Source organism: Carassius carassius, chromosome 41 (assembly GCF_963082965.1).
Source record: "Carassius carassius chromosome 41, fCarCar2.1, whole genome shotgun sequence".
NCBI classification, from domain to species: Eukaryota; Metazoa; Chordata; class Actinopteri; order Cypriniformes; family Cyprinidae; genus Carassius; species Carassius carassius.
The window spans coordinates 16,239,096-16,246,073 of NC_081795.1; the positions used below are offsets into that span (position 1 = coordinate 16,239,096).

General features: G+C 39.3%; 1 long non-coding RNA gene across 2 annotated transcripts; it reads right to left on the reverse strand.

The window, feature by feature from the left end:
* Nucleotides 1-1,866: 1,866 nt before the first annotated feature.
* On the reverse strand, nucleotides 1,867-3,172 carry LOC132123289 (uncharacterized). Of its 2 annotated transcripts, none has more exons than XR_009426486.1 (3): nucleotides 3,031-3,172; nucleotides 2,276-2,759; nucleotides 1,867-2,146 (listed from the first exon to the last, which is right to left on the reverse strand). It is a non-coding gene; the product is annotated as an uncharacterized LOC132123289 (long non-coding RNA). The 2 variants fall into 2 exon arrangements; XR_009426485.1 differs by having other exon boundaries at nucleotides 2,276-2,388; nucleotides 3,031-3,151.
* Nucleotides 3,173-6,978: the final 3,806 nt, after the last annotated feature.

Consider the following 6,978-nt stretch of genomic DNA (forward strand, 5'->3'; position numbering starts at 1 on the left):
ATGCACATTTTTTGAATACACTGAATTTGATTAATATTAATGCATTTTGAATTTACTTTAAATAAATACATTCAAATTCAAATTTTTGTGGCACTCCAAAAATACTGCATATATTTAGCTAAGTATTCACTGCAGAGTTCTACATCATTATGAACCACAGATAAACTCCTAAAATAGTATGACTGTTGATGTTTGGAAAAACCATTGAGAAGCCAATACATGTGCTTTTAAGCAAGCCTTATTGTAGGACTGCAAATGTGTTTGCAGAAACTTGTATTACTTTGATCTACTGTATGTACTGACCACTAGAGGTCATTGTGAGAGATAGTTGAGTGGTTAATAAAAACAGACTCCAGAGCTGAGAGAAGAGAGGAAGCAATACAGAATGATGAGACAGAATGAAAACAGCGTTCTTCTCCAACTGAGTGTTCTTCATTCACTATTCATGAATTATCATTACTCTTCAACTACTCGATTTCAATTGTATACTTTGCAGACTCGTTGTTTTGCTGGCACTTTGTATGGTGTAGCATCAGTTTTTTAAAGGGCTAGTTCACCCAAAAATGTAAATCTGTCATAATTTACTCACTTTCATATCTTGTGAAGAGACGTTTGTGTGTGACGCACATACTCCAATGAGGTTTGTTTTAGCATGTGATGTGCGCATGAGCATCCATGTTTACCATATACAGTGCACTCTATGTACAGTATGTGTGCTATACAGTACGTGAATAAAAGCCTAAATGAAATCTGTCCATCATAGAAAGCAATTATGTATCTTCACTAGATTTAGAAAAAAACACCAGATTTAAATGGATTTGTTTTACGGCACCTTTTTAGATATTTTTAAGTTTTGGCTACTTTGGATTTTATTGGAGGGACACAAACCTTTCAGGTTTCATTTAAAATATTAAGTTTCAAAGATTAATCAACCCTAATGGGAGTGAGTAAATGATGACAGAATTTTCCTTTCATCTCTTTTTTGATGATATTGTTTTCCGTTTACAATAATGAATGACAGCTTGTATTGTCCTTTTGAAAGAATTTATTTAAAGAGTACAGAAAGTTATAGATTCAAAGATTCTGAAGCTTTTAAATGCTACTTAAGCTTATAGAAAAGCGGTGTGTATGCTACATTAAAGGGACAGTTCACCAAAAAATGAAAATTATGTAAATAATTACCCTAGTAGTGTCGTTCCAAACACATAAGACCTTCATTTATCTTCAGAACACAAACTTAGAAATCAATAAAATCCGAGAGCTTTCTTACCCTGCATAGACAGAAACGCTGTCTACCACTGACGCCACATGGACTATTTTAACAATGTCCTTACTATCTTTCTGGGCTTGAACTTGATACTTCCGTTGCTGTCTGCAGGGTAAGACAGCTCTCGGATTTCATAAAAAATAACTTAGTTTGTGTCCCAAACATGAACAAATGTCTTACTGGTTTGAAACGTCATGAGGGTGAGTAATAAATGACAGAATATTTAGGTGAACTATCACTTTAAACAAGAAAATAAGTGTTATTTATCTTATTAATCAAATCACATTTCAATACTTTCAGATGCCGACTGGATGATTTTCCTCTTTAATGGTGAAGCTGTGTTCTCCTCTTTCTTAACCTTGTTCTTCTTTCCCTCTGGATGCTTCTCTTTTTCATAGCTTTCATCTCTGTTCATCAGCTCATGGCTGTTGCTGCCCATGCCATCAGGTGCTATGAATCCTGGAGACACACCTACATAAAGAAGGTAGTCTTTTTGTTATCAAGTCTTGATACACACAATATTTACTGTTGCATTTTGCTATTCTGGGTTTTTTTTTTTTCAAATTAGACATTTCTAACCAACTGTGAACGTTAGCTGAGGAAACACAAAAAAGGTGGAAACAATGTTTACCACAAAAACACATGCAGACAATCTCAGGAACAAGCTCAGAGAAACCTAATAGTGTGCCTAAGAATAGTAAATAATAAATGACTTTTCTGGTTTTCCCTACAGTATGCCTCTAAAAGACACAACATTAGATCAACACTGTTGAGTAAATAATGACAGAATTTAAATTTTTGGGTGAACAAACCCTTTTTAAGACGAATATTAAATAAATGTACCTACCAGTATCCTGATTCTGCCCAGGAACTCGTCCCCTACAAATGATTTTGTGGGAAATAACTAATTTAGCTAATTTTAACTAATAACCAATAACTCATACAAAAGGCTAAAAACTAAATGTCTGTATAATACAACATGTGTCAGATATATTTCAGAAGGTTTACCTGTGATACGACCCAGTCACAAATGGAGCGCACCTCTTTAAGGGAAAGGATTTGTCATCATAAACCACTTCAGCATCCAACCCGAATTGGTCATCCTGACACTGAACTGAAATCTGCAAAGAGTTTCAACACATTATCTAAAATTTTCAAGTCTTTAAGCAGACATTTATTGTATATTTTAATAAACCAAAACAAACATACAATGTCTTCATACTGGACTTGGACCGGAAAAGAAAAAAAATGAACATTTAAAAAAGGCAAACCAGTGGATATAGCAAAATATTTTTAGACTCAATAATTATTCCAATTACTAAACATTTCCTAAGCATGACCTTAGCAATCCAAAATTCATGCTAAACAATCCAAAAGCCCCTAGTGATTCCATATGTATCTGACTGCACTGTGCACTGATCTGTTGGATGTGCCTTCTGTCCTCCATCCCATCTAAAACACATTTGATTAGGCAACGGACTTGACCAGAAACCTACAATGAAATTAACCAAATAGTTACACTGATTTTTTTTCATCACTGTCCTCCACAATATGATTATAACATCAGGTTTTTAAAACCAAAACACAAACATTTGCCTTGCCCACAAGATGTAGCCACACAGGCTAATGCTAAACACACTTTCAAACACTATCAAAATCCACAAACACACCATTCGGCAATAAAGGAAGTTTTGGTTTTAATTTTCCATAGAAAATAACTTTTCATTCTGCATTTTGTGCATATAAAATTGCATACAAAATACCCTTTGTCTTCCACGTGTCATGGCCAACTGTGTTGCCTCCTGAACTTTCGATTCCATGTGGCATCCGGGTTACTCTTTGCATATAATGGCGTTGCATTCTGTGCACACTCATACTGACTCATAACAGTCATATTTGATTAATTTATAGAAGATATTATACTAGTTTCATTTTCTTTTTTTCTCTAAAATATAAAAGAATATCTTTATTGCATGTTATTTGGAATTTAATAAGAATGTATTGTAGTTTAAATGTATATTAAATGCATTTAGTAAAACTAGTAAACTAAAATATACTTTAATGTCATTTCTGTTGACTTGACTTAATTAACTTGTATTTTATGTATTTAAATATATTTGTAATCACACATTTGTAATGATCATATTGCAAGTTAAAGGAGCTATGTGGAGGTTTTTACTTAAAAGAAATCTTTAAGATAGAGTTTTCATTTGTACATGTATGAGCCAACCATGATGTAAAAAAAGAATGACACCTTGACTGTCCACCACGGTTGCCTCTATCAGCCTGTAGGCTCAATTGTGTGTGAAGGAGTCGGGCCTGAATTGGCGTGAAAATTCACAAAATGTGACGTCCTGCGCGTTCTCGTCTACTTGGGCTTACAACTGTATGGCACGCCAGCCATTATAGTAAGCAGCGGCAATAGTGTTGGACTCTGCGGGTGGAAAGAAGCGACCAGCCTCCAGCACAATTCAGACACCCACGCACACTCCTCGTAAGTAAAAAAAAAAAAAAAAAAGAGCGTGCGCACTGAGAACGAGCATGAGACTGGCTGCAGTTCCTCTAACGGCCACTGGTGTCAGTAACGGTTAGAAATTTCAGAACCTACGCAATGCTCCTTTAATTAATTCAAAATATATAACCTTTAAATGGAATATTGAATAACACTACAGTTATAATTAGAGTTAGCAAACATTAATAAAGCAGAAGCAATGGCCCTTGTTTAAAGACTTTTTTGTGTAAAGACCAGGTCAGGTAAAAACCTGTAAGTCTGTGCCTGTTCACCAAGCAAGGACGTTCATAAGGCACAGCATGCTGCACTATTTTAGTATTTCTTACTTCTTATTCTTTTCTACTTTCTAGTTTTCCATGTAATACCCTCAGGTAACACCTGGAAATGCACTCCTCTTTCTTCTCCATGCAATAGCATGCCATTATTGAAACTAATCCTGTCACACTTCATCTTATCATCGTCTTCTGTCCGGCAGGTGAACTAGACAACTTCCTGTTTTCTAGAAAATGGCACATCACTGGTAGTCCTTGGTGTCTCCAACATCCACCTAAACTAACCTCAAGTGACTGACTTTCTAGTTCAGTTGTGTCCTTTCCTACTCCTGGAGGGCCACTGTCCTGCAGAGTTTAGCTCCAATCCCAATTAAACACATCTTAAACAAAGTATTTAAGGTCTTCAGAATTACTATAATCTTTCGAGGTAAAAAAAAAAATGGTGACCCATATTCAAAATTCGTGTTCTGCATTTAACCCATCCAAAGTGCACACACACAGAGCAGTGAACACACACCGTGAACACACACCCGGAGCATTGGGCAGCCATTTATGCTACAGCGCCCGGGAAGCAGTTGGGGGTTCAGTGCCATGCTCAAGGGCACCTAAGTCGTGTTATTGCCAGCCCGAGACTCAAACCCACAACCTTAGGGTTAGGAGTCAAACTCTCTAACCACTAAGCCACAACTTCCCCTCAAGTGTATGTTAGGACAAGTTAGAGCGAAACTCTAACTTGGCACTGGCCCTCCAGTACCATGATTGGACACCCGTCCTAGCTGGCCTCGTTCAACCTCACAAGCCGACGCACCTCTGTAGCACAAAAAGCAGGTGGAGCAAGACCTCATCCCATACCAAAATGAGCCAGACCTCGTCCTTACACGTAACTTGAGAACCATCATACTACTTGACCACATCTCTCCTACTTCTCCAGTTCTATTGTCACTCTGCCTTGAGGCTCACTATGGACTCATCCTCTGTCTGCTTTTGCCGTAACTGCCATAACCTTCTCTCTCTCCCTATGCTTTTCCTTTGTGGTCTCTGCATTCCTCTCCCTCACCAACCATATTTTCTTCTCTCAGTGTCAATAAAACATCAAGACACTCCACCTTAACTTCCTGCCTTGAGAACATCTGTCCTCTCAAATCCAGGCTAGCATGTGCAACACAAAAATATGTTTTTTTTATAACCACTTTGCATTGACAAAAATAAAACACCAAATATACATATTGGACAAAAGGCCAAGTTCAGATGATCTAACAGAAAGAGTAAGGTAAGGGGGAAGGAAGTGGAGCAAACAGGGAGGGGCAGGTCTAAAAGCCTTAGCTTTAAAATTCAATTTACCCTCATTCCACTAGACCTTTCTGGTGCATTTGAGACTATTGCCTACCACATCTTCATAATCAAACTTTCTGACTTGGGCATCACAGGTACATTACTTCAGTGGTTTCAGTCTTAGCTCACAGGCAGATCTTTGAAGGTTGCATGGAGAGGGTAGATTACTGATTCACATCAGCTTATCTCTGTGGTGCCTCAAGGTTTGGTGTTTGCACTTCCCAGACACACTGCTGCTCGGCCCTCCACCTGCTGTGTGAACTCTTCCGTGGTGCCTGGCAAAGACAAGACACTTCTCCGCCGCTCGGTGGATGGCAACGGCTCCTCCGGTTTTGGGCAGCCAGCAGGAGTCCCCCGTTCCCTGCACCTCCCCATCATGTTGGATGGCAGCAGGCTCAGGCCCCCTGGCGAACGGCGACGACTCTTCCGCTCCCTCACGGATGGCAGCCGCCCCTCCACATCGCGGGCGGCTGGCAGCGAGCTTGTCCGTCCCCGGCAACTCACTCTAGCCCACCGCCTCGAGCGTCTACGGCTGCAGACTTCTTTGCCCTGCTCGATGGCACCACGGAAGCGCGTCCCTCTTTCCTTCCGGGTTTCGGCACCAGTGTAACGGAGTACAAACTTCATAATCATGGGGAAGAAGGAGGCGGGAACCAGCGAACATAAAAAAAAAAACTTTTAATAACAAAATAAGCACAAAACAGTGTGACAGCCCCTCACGGACGACTGCCGCACAAAATAAAGCCCAAAATAAAGCCCAGACCTGGTCCTCTCTCGTCCTTCACTGTCGTCGCTCCTCTTTTGTATCCTTCTGATTTCCTCCGTGGGATTCGATACCGGTGAGTGGAGCAGGTGTTGCTCATTTCCCAATCACTGCATCCTGCACCACTCGTCACATTGATGATAAAGGCGTATGTCTTCTACCACTGTTATGCAAATAATACATATCTATCATTTCAACCTGATGATTCCACTGTCCAACTTGTATCTCTGTCTGCTGCTCGGACATCTCTGCTTGGAAGAAGGAGCACCATCTACAGCTCAACCTTGTGAAGACAATGCACCTTGTAAGGCCTGCAAATCTGTCAGTTGACCACAACATTACTGGGCACCTGAGGACGCCAACACTATAACCAACCAAGACAGAAAGGAACCTGAAGGTACTTTTTGATGGCCAACTGATCTTTTCCAGCCACATTTCTACAACAGACCGTGATGGTTTGCACTGTACTGCACTGCACTGTTGTCCAAGCCTTTGTCATTTTAAGACTGGACTACTGCTGTGCTCTACTACCAGGCCCTTCAGCTAGCATGACAAATGTACAGTAAGTTGCTTTGAAAAGTGGATGCTAAATGCATAAATGTAAATGTGTAATCAAGTACTTGACATGCTTTAGTATAAATATATTTATCAACACATCAAAATTGTACTTCTTTAAAGCATGAAGAACATTTTTTTATTTGACATTTCAAAGTTTTTAAAAGCATACATAAGTGTGTTAAGAAAGTCATGAAGTATACGCTCTTTAAGTGCACTTATGTTTCTAATGTAATTTCATTAATATTATATTATCAGCAAGTACACTTTACATTAC